General features: G+C 40.3%; 1 protein-coding gene across 2 annotated transcripts in view; it reads right to left on the bottom strand.

The window, feature by feature from the left end:
• Positions 1-12,840, bottom strand: part of vps35l (VPS35 endosomal protein sorting factor like) — a 71,520-nt gene that overhangs the window by 14,216 nt on the left and 44,464 nt on the right. The gene's annotated exons all lie outside the window — the stretch shown is intronic.

The raw sequence follows: 12,840 nt of genomic DNA, 5'->3' as shown, positions 1-12,840 counted from the left end.
TCGGGTAGTCCGGATTACTGGCATATAGATTTTTGGACTTCTACTGTATACCTATAAAAAAAAAACAACCCTCCCTACCTTATAACAATCATTTTTTTTCTTTTATCCATGTGCCTGTCTAAGAGTCTCTTAAATTTCCCTATTGTTCCAGCCTCCACTACCACCCCTTGCAAGGCCTTCAAGGCACCCATAACTCTCTGTGTAAAAAAAAGCTTATCCCTGATGTTTACCCTAAACTTTCCTCCCTTCATTTTGTACAGATGTTCTCTGGTGTTTGCTACACTTGCTCTAAGATAAAGCATTGGCTGTCTACCTTATCTATGCCTCTCAGAACCTTGTAGGCCGCTATCACCCGTGATTTTAAACGCAGCTTGTGAATTGCTTGCAATTGACAGTTGCGACTTCCTCCACCAGTCATTTACCATCAAGTACTTCCAGATTTATATGGACCGTGAAGACATTTTGCCCTGCAAATAAGGGACCCAGTGAGTTTTTAAAAAATAAAAATCCTTATTTGACCCCAGAGAAACAAGTGTCTTTCCATGCTTACTTCAGTCTCTTCTGCCCCAGGCTCAATTTCAGTGACCTGTCCTAAATCAGTCTGAGCAGCTCGCTTGCGTAAAACTCCCTTGTTACTGAGATTCACTTTGATAGACGATAGTACCAGAAGTGCTCGGGATAAAGGGAAATGGCCTGAATTGGATGTCTGAAAGGCCATATATATTGTATAAAAATTAATTTCTATTATAATTATTTTGTACTGATAATGATGCCATAAAATTGTGAATTATTTAATTAACCTATTTCAGTTTGTATAAACAAATGCTGCACGTTTCCTCTCGGTGAAACAGATGGTGTTCAATTATTAAAACAAAATTTCTGAACAGTCTTTAATGTCTCATAAAACTAACACAAAAATGGGATGCATCATAAAGTAATGCAAACCTTAGTTGATCAAAAGTGACATCTACATGTCCTCACAAAACATTTTTTTCCACAATTAATTAAAAAGCACATGTTGACCAACAATTAAAAGAGATTGGTGGATAAAGTATTAATGTTGACCCACAATAATTATTTCAAGGTCTTATAGGTACAAACGGGTCTGCTTTATTTTTTCAGCTGTCCACCTTTTGACATGATTCATTAATGCAAAAATTACCATAGCAACAACGTATTAAAGGAGATAGGAGCCAATGGTTTACTGATTTTAGCACAGAACCTAAGGCAGTACGAATATTTCTGGCCGTTTCTTGTTAATCCTGTGAGCATGCATACAATTTCTAAAATCCTTTTGTAGCTGTGGCATTATTTCCTTAATCAATTCAACAATCTATTTTCCAGTAAATGGTATGTGGGTGTCCCTGGCAAGCATTCACTACACTACAATGATTGTACCAGGACATTTTCTTTAAATGCACCAGTGAAAGAACAGTGATGCATTTCTAAATTAGTGCACAACGTGAAGGGAAATTGAGAAACCGTGGTTTTAGACATGCAACAGACCCTTCTGGCCCATAAGCCCAAGTTGCCCATTTACACCCAATTAACCTACAAACCCCCTATGTTTTTGGAAGGTGGGAGGAAGCCAGAGCACCCAGAAGAAACCCAATTGGGCAAAGGAAGAACATATAAACTCCTTAAAGACAGCACCAGATTAGAACCTGGGTTGCTGGGGTTGCAATAACTGCACTGTCCTTGATCTTCTTTGCGGTCAAAGTTGTGTATATAAGAGGTATTGTTGACCAACAATATGATGTGTTCCTGCCAATAGGTTTGTAGATGATATATTTGTAGGGAAACCATGTTGCGGAGAGGGCACTAAATGCTGAACACCAAATGGCTGAGTATCACTGAGTGCAGGAGAACTTGCCATTATGTAGATGAGTGGAAAGTACATGATTCCACCTCTGACATGGTTTGTGGATGGTGGAAAGGATTTGGAAGACAGGACAGAAGACAGACAACCAAATCCTTGCGCTTTTGTCATTGGTCCAGAGATCCATATCATTACACAAGGAACAGGTAGAATCTACGAAAAACCTTCTCCCGGGCAGTGGAGATGCCAGACTTGATTGGAAACAACAATGAATACTCAACAGCCGTGGCAGGGCCAAAATGACATAGCCTACTACAAAACCAAAAACAGTGCAGTAGAAGACACCAAAGCTTCTCTCCCAGATGACCTCTGTTACGAGCCCAGAAGACCCCAAAACCTAGTAGCAATAAATATTCACCAAGACAAATGGCTACTTAAACAAAAGCTGCTTTTAATTATCTTTAAACATGAAAACAGAATCACACTTTAACTTATCACTATTAACTTAACTAACCTAACTTAATCCCCTTCTAATTCTAAGCGCATGTGTATGTAATGTGTGTGTAAGTTCAGAAAAGTTCACAGTCCAATCTACTTCTCATTCCTCCAAGTTCACTGGTTACAGGCAATTCCTAAACCGTACAAAGAATTTAACATGAAGTTTCTGAAGCTTTGGCGCTTGAAAGGTAAATGGTTACTGTTCAGGAAGGTTCTTGCGAGTTTTCAGAGAGAGATTTGTTGTTCTTGGACACAAACTGATCCCTTTTAATCAGCCACGTCAGTGTCTTGCTGAAGAAATTTGCCCCATCAGGGTTTTCCAGATGATAATTTCTTTCTTTCAGGTCACCCCAAGAATTCCTTTTTGTTTCCCATATTTCAAGTGAAACATTAGGCAGCCAGTCCTCTCCTCTTGTTTAGACCACAAGGGCTTTGACCAGGCTGAACTAAGAACTCACAACCCATCTTCAAAGTGGGGTTTTTCCACAAGCTTGCCAACTTGTCCTGTTCCAGTCCCAGCTGCTGCTGCTGAACTCTAGCACTGCAGAACTCTCTTTCTCTCTCAGAGAAAGCCTGTTTGACTCTCACTGCTTGCAAAAAAAACCACATGGCTCTTTTAAACAGGAAAGAGCACTCCCAGACAACCTGCGACTCCAAACCTGCTCCTCAGAGTTCTTTCATCTGTTCCTTTTCAAAACAACAATCTATTAGTGAAGTCTCTTCGGAACTCTCCAAAGCTTTTGCAAAGGCCTTGGAGCTGGCCTGTCTGGCTTGAGCAGAGCTCCAGTCTTTTAAATGAGATCTGTTTTGAAGAGTTTGTATGTAACCTACACTAAAAAAAACCTTCCCCAATTTATCTCCCAAAAGAATATCTATAATCTGTCACATCTCCATGCCTTCTACACCCAAGTTGACCACCAGAACAAGGAAGAACCATTGCACACATGATGGTCCTCTGTTGGCAGTAGACAAAGAATGCATCTCGGCTGCCTTCAGGGCAGTGAATCCGAAGAAAGCATCTGGTTTTGTCAGAGTACCCAGCCAAATAATGGAAATCTGTGATGACCCACTTGCCAATGTTTTCATGGATATCTTCAACATCTCACTGTGATGGGCGTAGTACCCACCTGCTTCAAATAAGCCGTAATTGAACCGATTCCCAAGTAGACTGTAATAATCTGCCTAAATGACTATTGCCCAGTCACACTCACATCCACAACAGTGAAGTGTTTTGGGCAGCTGGTGTTGAAACATCTCAGCTGCTGCCTGAGCGGCGATATGGATCCATTCCAATTTGCCTACCGCAGCAATGGGTCTACAGCCGATGCCACCTCAGTGGCTATACACAAATTCCTGGAACACCTGGACTGCATAGACTCATACATAAGGATGCTCTTTATTAACTATAGTTCGATATTCAACACCATCGTTCCCTCAAAACTGTTCAGCAAACTCTGGCCTGGACCTCAATACTTCACGGTGTAATTGGATCCTGGATTTCCTCACCTCCAGACCGCAAAGAGTATGGATTAGCAAGAACATCTCCTCCACTAAAGCACCACAGGGTTGCATACTTAGTCTCTTTACACTTGCGACTTCGTGGCTCGGTACGACAACACCACCATTTACAAATTTGCTGATGGTATCAGAGTAGGTGCACTGTATAGAAAGGGCAATGAATCAGCATACAGGAGGGGAATGAAAACTTGGCTGAATGGTGTCCTAACAACAACCTTTCACTCAATGTCACCAACACCAAAGAGCTGATTGTAGACTTTTGGAAGGGAAATCTAAACATATAAGAGCCAGTGATCACTGGGTGGAGCTGGTGAGCAAATTTAAATTCCTAGAAGCCACCATCTTGGAGGGCCTTTCCTAGACCCAATATACTAATGTCATCATGAAGAAAGCATGGCACTGCCTCTACTTCTTCAGGGTTTTGCAGAGGTTTGGTATGTCATCAGAAACCTTGGAAAATTTCTACAGATGGGTAGTGGAAAGAGTGCTGACAAGCTGCATCACGGTCTGATATGGGATACTAATTCCTCTAAGTGGAAAGCTCTGAAAAAGGTAGAGGACACAGCCCAGGACATCACAGGCAAAACTCTGCCCACCAACGAGAAAATCTACGTGGAATGCTACTATCAGAGAGCAGCAGCAACCATCAAGCATCCACGCCATCCATGACATGCTCTGTTCTTGCTACTGCCATCAGAAAAGAGGTATAAGTGCCACAAGACATGTACCACCAGGTTCAGGAAAAACCCTCCACCATCAGACTCCTAAACAACAGATACAATCATAGATTCATTGAAGGATTTGCTTTGCAATTTATTTATTACTGAATATTTATTTTTTCTGTATTTTCACAGTTTGTTTACATTTCTCTCTTTTGTACACACATCATTTTCTTGAGTACATTTTACATGACTGATAAGTAGATATTCTGCCTGGCCCGCAGGAAAAAAAGAATCTCAGGGTTGTATGTGATGTCATGTACACTGCCCTCCATAATGTTTTGAACAAAGACACTTTTTTCCTCTATTTTCCCCTGTGTGCCAGTTTTACATTTGTAATCAAACAATTCACGTAATTAAAGTGCCCATTCAAGATATTATTCAAGGTTATTTGCATACATTTTGGTTTGACCATATAGAAATTACAGTACTTTTATCCCCTCATTTCACCATAATGTTTGGGGGCAGGTGTTTGTGAGTACTCAGGTATGTTCAATTGCTTCATTAGAGCTGAGTTTGCTTCTAAGCTTATGATCATCTTTGGAGTCTGTAGTTGCCATTTTTCAACATGAGGGCCAAAATTGTGCCAATGCAAGTCAAAGAAGCCATTATGAAGCTGAAAAACAAGAATAAAACAGTCAGAGACATCGACCAAACCTTTGGATTACCAACATCACCAGTTTGGAACATCATTAAGAAGAAAGAATGTACTGGTGAGCTCAGTAATCGCAAAGGGACTGGTATTCCAAGGAAGACGTCCACTGCTGATCACAGAAGAATTCTCATCATAATGAAGAAAAATTCCCAAATGTTTGCCCGACAGATCAGAAACACTCTTCTGGAGGCAGGAGTGGATATGTCAATGTCTACTGTCCGCAGAAGACTTCATGACAGAAATACAGAGGCTACATTGTAGATGAAAACCATGGCAAAGGTGGTATGCTTTGGATCTTGTGCAGTTCCTTTACACTTCCACACTTTGCTCTTGCCATCACTCTGATACAGGTTAACCTTGGTCTCATCTGTCCACAAGAGATTTTTCCAGAATTCTGCAGGCTCTTTTAAATACTTTTTGTCACACTGTAATCTAGCCATCCTTTCTCTGGCTAACTAGTGGTTTGCATCTTGCAATGTAGCCTCTGTATTTCTATTCATTAATTTTTCTGCCAACAGTAGTTCACTGACGTAGCCACACCTGGCTCTTGAAGAGTGTTTCTGATCTGTTGGATCTGCGTTTGGGGATTTTTCTTCATTATGATGAGAATTCTTCTGTCATCAACAGTAGAGGTCTTCCTTGGAATATCAGTCCCTTTGCGATTACTAAGCTCACCAGAACATTCTTTCTTCTTAATGATGTTCCAAACTGTTGATGTTGGTAATCCCAAGGTTTGGGCAATATCTCTTACTGTTTTATTCTTGTTTTACAGCTTCATAATGGCTTATTTGACTTTCATTGGCACAACGCTGGTCCTCCTATTGGAAAATGGCAACTACAGACCCCAAAGATGACCAAAGGTTAGAAGCAAGCCTAGCTTTCTTACCTGAGTACGCACAAACACCTGTGAAGCCAAATGTCCCAAACATTATGGTGCCCTGAAATGAGGGGACTATGTATAAAAAAAGTGCTGTAATTTCTACATGGTCAAACTGAAATGCATACAAATAACATTGAATAAAATCTGGAATGTGCACTTTAATTACATGTGAATAGTTTGATGACAAATTTAAAACTGTGGAGCACAGGGGAAAATATTGGAAGAAAATGTAACATTATGGAGGGCTCTGACAATAAATCCGAACATTCAAATTATTCGTTCAACAAATGACTATGGGGTACCAACCTCCTGAAGTGATTACTGACTAAAGAGAGCAGGGCATAAGAATAAAGTGTTGCTTAAAATTAATATATTTGATTGAGAAATACAAATCTTTCAATAACATACATTCAAAGGGATCATCTCTAGTAAATGTTTGCAACAGAAAAACGATATTCAGAGCTGAGTTAACTTTTACCACTGATGTAATGAGATAAAAAAATTTTTAAAGTATAACAATTTCATTCCACAAGTTGAAAAACAAAGCACCCGATACTCCAGTCACGCTGGATCTGAAGATGGTAAACCACATTTCAGATCAATAACCTCTCGTTAGAACCAGAACAGGATGTAGGCAGTATAAAGATGTTGGGAAAGAGCGGGCAGCTGTCGCAAGAACACAGAAGCAAGGTCTCTGATGGAAGTGAAGAGCAGGAAAGATTAAAAGTCACCAGGGAGGAGGAGGATGATACAAGGTAAAGGTGGCAGTAATAGGACAGCTACAAGTGACAAATCTACAGAGGTGCAAACAACAGCAGTAGAGCTACTTTCTTGGGGAAAAAATGGGAACACATCTTATGCTGTAAAATTACTGAACAAATCATTGATTTTGGAGCTGGAACATAGTAATCCGAAATTGGATTCTCCAAAATCCTCAATTATTTGAAATTTTTTAAAATTTTGGATAAATGAGGATATCTGAAACAAATCAAAAATCCTCATTTGTCGAAATTTGTTTTGGAACTGAACTGACTGGGGACCTCGGGCTGCCAGAGGCAGCAGGGACGCCAGACTGCTGGCAGCAGTGACATTCAGGCTCCTGGGGGCAGCAGCCAGCATTTTTTTGGTGAGAATTAAATATTGCTTTAATACTTAAAACACCTTCCCTTGTTGTTTGTTGTTGCTTAAACATTTACAAGTGATTTGCTGTGGCTACTGGGCTGTTTTTAAAAAAATATGACCAGTTCTCCAAAAACACCATTTTTCTGAAATAGGTCCAGTCACAACCATTTTCAGATAATCGGAGTTGTAGTGTACAGTTAACCCCACATCATCCAGCATTCAAGTAACCGGCAAAAAAAATCTCAGAAAATAAACGGGTAGGAAACACAGAAGTTTAAAACTTGTCGCCACCAGTGACCAGTTTGCCAATTCACGCAACACAATTTCAAGCAACTGGCAAATTCACTTACCCGGCATCTACCAATCCCCATAGCTGCTGGATACCGGGGGTTTTACTGCGCTGGTTCGCAAGCTGCTTCTGCTCCAGTATATTCCTGCCACTAAATGCAGCTATTCTCTATTCTGCCAGGAATTCAATGGAGTATTCAGGATGGCAAACTCTCTAATTCCATGTTCTACTGCCACCAGTGCCAGCTTCTCTTCTCATGACACCACCCTGAGAAAGTGCTGAAGATGTAAACACATATTTTCACTTCTACTTCTCCCACTTTAAAGTCCTAAAAACATTTCCTCGCTCCACACAGCTGTCAGACCAGAGTACCTCTTGCATTTTGATAGCCTTTTCAAATTTCTAGCATTTGCAATGCTTTGCTTTTATTGTTATAAATTGGAGACTCTCCAAAAAAAAACTCCAAAACAGAAAAAGGATGCTATTATCGGGGAAAGAAATCATGTTAGGCATTTTTGTTTGAGGGGCTACCATGTGTCAAGGTACAAAGCCTTCATCCATCCAAAAAGCACCAAAATTCATGCAAAGTCAGTTGTCTGACCTCAAGCCAAGAACGTTTATGAAAAAAATTGAATTGTTGACAGTGCGTTCAAACACTGCAGATGGTAAATTTTTATGCACTGGTTACAAAAAAAAATCAATCCATGGAATGTAATTGCTTTCCTCATCCATTCCATTTTACAACCAATTAAATATTTGAGGAGGCAATCCCACACACAAGTGCACCAATTCACAGCCTCCTACTGACGGACTTGTTTTAATAATCAGAAAATCTTTACATATGGGAGATCAATAGAGCAAAACTGTGGCCTGGCTGTGGAAAAGTGATTGCATGATCTGTTGGTAGCGGAGGGTCATAATAATTCTGTACACCTAGTCTGAAGGGGGCGGGGGGGGGGAGATAAAAAATAAAAATAAGCATTAATTATTTGTCTTGCTTTGTGTTGATAATCAATAATGAAGTAGGGGAACATTTCAAACTAACCCAAATCCAACATTTTAATGTTTAAATTCAAATGTGCCTGGAGAGAGCAAGTGATAAATGCAAAAAATGTGGAAAGGATAGCTCATGGAAGAGGTCAGTAATATTTAGGTTTCACTCACTATTATTTCTTAAAAGATCATGGTTTAAACAACTGGTTTGTTTTTTTCTAACCTGCTGAATTTTTGGTTCAGAGGGAAGAAGCCATTCAAATGTTCACTATGGGTATCTTGAGAGAACAATGGGGAAATTAATATTGCTCAAAGCCAAATGGTTCCACCTACCAAGCACACACTTTTCACTATTTCTCAGCACACGCATGGACTGGGATGCAAATCTCCTCTCATATGCCCCACCCCTTACCAAAACAGAACTGCAAATGCAGGGGTGGGATTATTGACATTTTCAAGATTAGGGTCCTGGTGTCAAAGAAGGTCAATGAGGTTGGGGCAAAAGTCAGGCATAATACTGATAAATGGTGGAAGGGGCAAGACAAATTCCTCCTTTATCTCCCCGCCACCCCCCCCCCCCCCAAGTTCCTCTTGCTCTGAACAAATGAATCCTGCCCTCATTTGTGCTTGAAATAAGTGCGTCTGCCTGGGAACAACAGCAAAATTCAGAACGAGAACCCTGATGGAACTGTGAAAAAATGGTTTCATAGGATTGAATTCAATGAAGTCTACTTTAGGCTGTTCTTTCACTAATCGGTAGATCAAGTTCACACCCTCAATCCTTCAAGGGTTTGTGACTTGACAGAAAGGGAAATAAAATGAGAATAATGGGAGAAAGAGGAGGAGGGAATAGGTCTGGGCCTCTTTCTTTTGTGTTTTAAAACACAGCTCTTAAAGGACTTAAGTGGTTAGGGGACAATGCCTCTCCTGGCTGAAGACTCAGGGACTGGGGCATAATGTTCACAATTTCATTTAGGACTGAGGTAGAGCAATTTATTTCAACGCAATCGTTCTCCGTCTTCAACCTGAAATGTTAATTATTCCTCTCCCTGTGGATCCATCCTGACGTGCTGAGTATTTCCAGCACTGGCTGAGTTCATGGAGACACAAGAGGCTGCAGATGCCAGGATCAGAAGCAGAAGGGAAGCAGGAGAATCTCACCAGTTCAGACAGCATCAGGTTGAGCGTGGAGAGGTAAGGGATTAGAGTGAAGGCAGGAGCAAGTGATAGGTGGATGCAGTTGAGAAGGGATTTCTGGACCGATAGAGGGATTGGTAGAAATAGTGTCAGGCTGCATAGTGATAAGTGGAGACAGAGGGGTGCAGATTATGGAATATGAAACAAATGAATAGTGATGAGCTGAACCAGATGGTGGACAAATGAAACAGTAGGGGACAGGAGGTAGAACTCCAGGGGGTTAAGAGCAGATAGGGAAAGAAGTGTGCGTGTCCTTGGGTGAACGTTGATGGATCAGATAAGGAGAGATCTGAAACTGTTCATCCTGTTGGGTTGCAGACTACCCAGGTGGAATACAAGGTGCTATTTCTCTGGCTTGTGTTTGGCTTCACCCTGGCATTGGTGGAAGCAGAGGACAGACCGGGTGGTGTGGGAATGGGGAGGGGAATTGAAATGGCCTGCACCCAAAAGTTTAAGATTACCATTGTGGACAGAGCACAGGTGCTTGGCAAAGCTGTCACCTAGTCTATAGTTGGTCTTATTGATTTAGAGGTGGGTAGCGAGAATGCGATAGACAAGGTTGGTGGCGGTATTTGCAAAGTAGACATCGTGGGAATGTGGTAGTTGTTGGTAAAATTAGGGGGGATTTAACATACAAAAGATCCACTAAACTGGCTCTGATTTTAAGGGGAAATCTAAAATGGGCATGAGGACAAATAGATGTCCTGTGGGACAATTTTCAAAGCTTATCATTAGAATGACAAGATTTGCCAACATGCATAAACATATACTGCCCAATTGGATGCTTTTGGCTGTCAAATATGCAAATTTACAACTCACTGAAACAGCGATTTAATCAGTTACAAATTAGGACAATTTTCCACATGACTGGTCCTGAATTTTGGCAAAACTATTAAGAAGGCGAAAAAGGCGAAAAAAAAGAATTTCAAGGCAAAAACTCAAATATTGTCACCTTCTAACATCTCTTCATGAGATTCATTTTATTTGAGAATAAGATGGCAGAAGTAAATAAAAGGACCAAATTAAATTAAATTTTTGAGATGAAAGACATTCTGTTCCAATTCACTTCACAATTTAATTCCAATGCAGCACCATTTACAGACAATCTTATGGTGATTCTTATAATCTTATAATTAACAAGGCATCTGAATGCATTTCTCCAAAGAGAAAAATACAAAGGGGAGGTAACAGTCCATGTAAATAGTAAAAGAACCTTCCTTCAATATTTCTGATTTATTTTTGAAAAGTAGAAGAGAAACTAAAATTAGTGTCAATTGTCCTTTTGTGCCTGACCACAGATCAATCGCCCTCTGCTGTCTTCAGTATAACTCCTAATCTATATGCACAGCTCCCAATGTTTCCTGCACTTTTAATTGCAATTTTTAATTTCTCCCTTTTTATTTGTAAACCAGGCAATGACTGAAACAAAATGGTTGTTGACAGATGATAGAAACCTCACCATTAGTGGAGATCAACTTTACAAGTTCTACCAAATGTCAAAAAAACGTGGATTAAGAACTTAAACGGGAAAGTCTGCAGACACTGTGACTGCAGTGCAACCTGCTGAGCTTCTACAGAACTTTTGTGTATTGGATTAAGAATTTGAGAGGTGGTCCAAAATAAAAGTTATACGTTTTAAAGACTGCTGTTTCCTACCCCCTCTGAACACGTTGTCCGAGGATCCCCTCCTGTTTCATGATCCCATTCAAACCAATTACGATTCCAACTTAATTTGTTTTGATTATTCTAGAAGTGAGCTAAATCACTACCATAAATATGTAAGCCATTTGTACTTCTGCAATATACAGTAAAACCCATTATCCAGAATTCAAGCAGCAACAGCCTCAAGCAACCAGCAAATACACTTATCTGGCATCTATCTATGGGGATAGGTGCCAATACCAGGGTGTTTTACTGTGTAGGCTATAGCAACTCGCGAATGTTTCTTCTAAAGCACTTCCCAACCCCATGTTCTCTGCCACCAAGGAGGACAGGGACAAGCAGGCAAATGATGACACATTCATCTGGAAATTTTCCTCCAAGTCACACTTGGAAATAGCATAGTGGACAATCCTGGCACTTACTCTAACTAGTTCTTTGGAAGAACCTTCACCACACCAAATGCAGGTCAAGGTGGTGGCCCACAGCTGCCTTCCATTGGGCAGTTGAGAAAAGAAAATATCCTACCCTTGCCAACTATTTCCGTACGGTCATTATCACATTGCTACTTGTAATGGAGAGCGGCGAAAAAGACTGCCGAATTTCCTTCAGTAGTATAGAGAGTACATCTCAAATGGTATTTCATATGCGATAAGCTGCTTGGGACAGTGAGAGGGACACATAAATTCACACACATACAATTCTATTTGAAAGATGTCAATTTATTTTTATTGCTTTAAAAGTCCCTTTCTTTTAAGGCATCCCTCATATTTTCATTTAAGGATTTCCGTCCTATTTCCTCCCCAATTTTCATTGTCTTCCAAATCTGCACCCACTTTTACTCAATTCCATGGATTTCACTAATCAAATTTCATCTCTGCCACATCATTGAAATACTCTTAAGAAAGGAACTCTACTGCCTCTGGTCATGGACCATATTTTTTATGCAGGAAATTTTGCTATCCTCCAGTAACAGCTCCAATACTATTTGTGCCTGTTCTCTTGTAACCTCGGCTATCTTAAACTATGTTGCCGACATCTTGTATCAAGACACATTTTTCCATCATCCTGGCCCTCAAAGACCCATATTGCACTCAATCTCGAGACTCAATTTTAAAACTGGCATTAATACAAGATTCCTCAATTACCTTATCTCCTCCCCCCCACCCCCATTCATGAAGTCTTAATGACTCCAAAGACTCCCCTCCCTCGTTCCATGCATTTCAATCCAATGCCACATAACATCCCATTTAAAAAAAACTGCAGTTAAACAAGAAAGTGAGTACACTGGGGTCGAGTGTAATACACAAATATGCTGGAGAAAAACAGCAGGTCACACAGCATCTATGGGAAGTAAAGGGTATCTAAGGTAACTTGACAAAGACCTGAGACCCAACATATTGGTTACCTGCTGTATTTCTGTGCAGAAACAGCAATATTCTTTCATTTGATACTTTGGAATTCCCTATGCTACTTTCCTGTTTCTTATTT

The sequence above is a fragment of the Narcine bancroftii genome, chromosome 12 (assembly GCF_036971445.1).
Source record: "Narcine bancroftii isolate sNarBan1 chromosome 12, sNarBan1.hap1, whole genome shotgun sequence".
NCBI classification, from domain to species: Eukaryota; Metazoa; Chordata; class Chondrichthyes; order Torpediniformes; family Narcinidae; genus Narcine; species Narcine bancroftii.
Note: the sequence above shows the minus strand (reverse complement) of the source record. Positions and strands in the feature narration are given on the sequence as shown.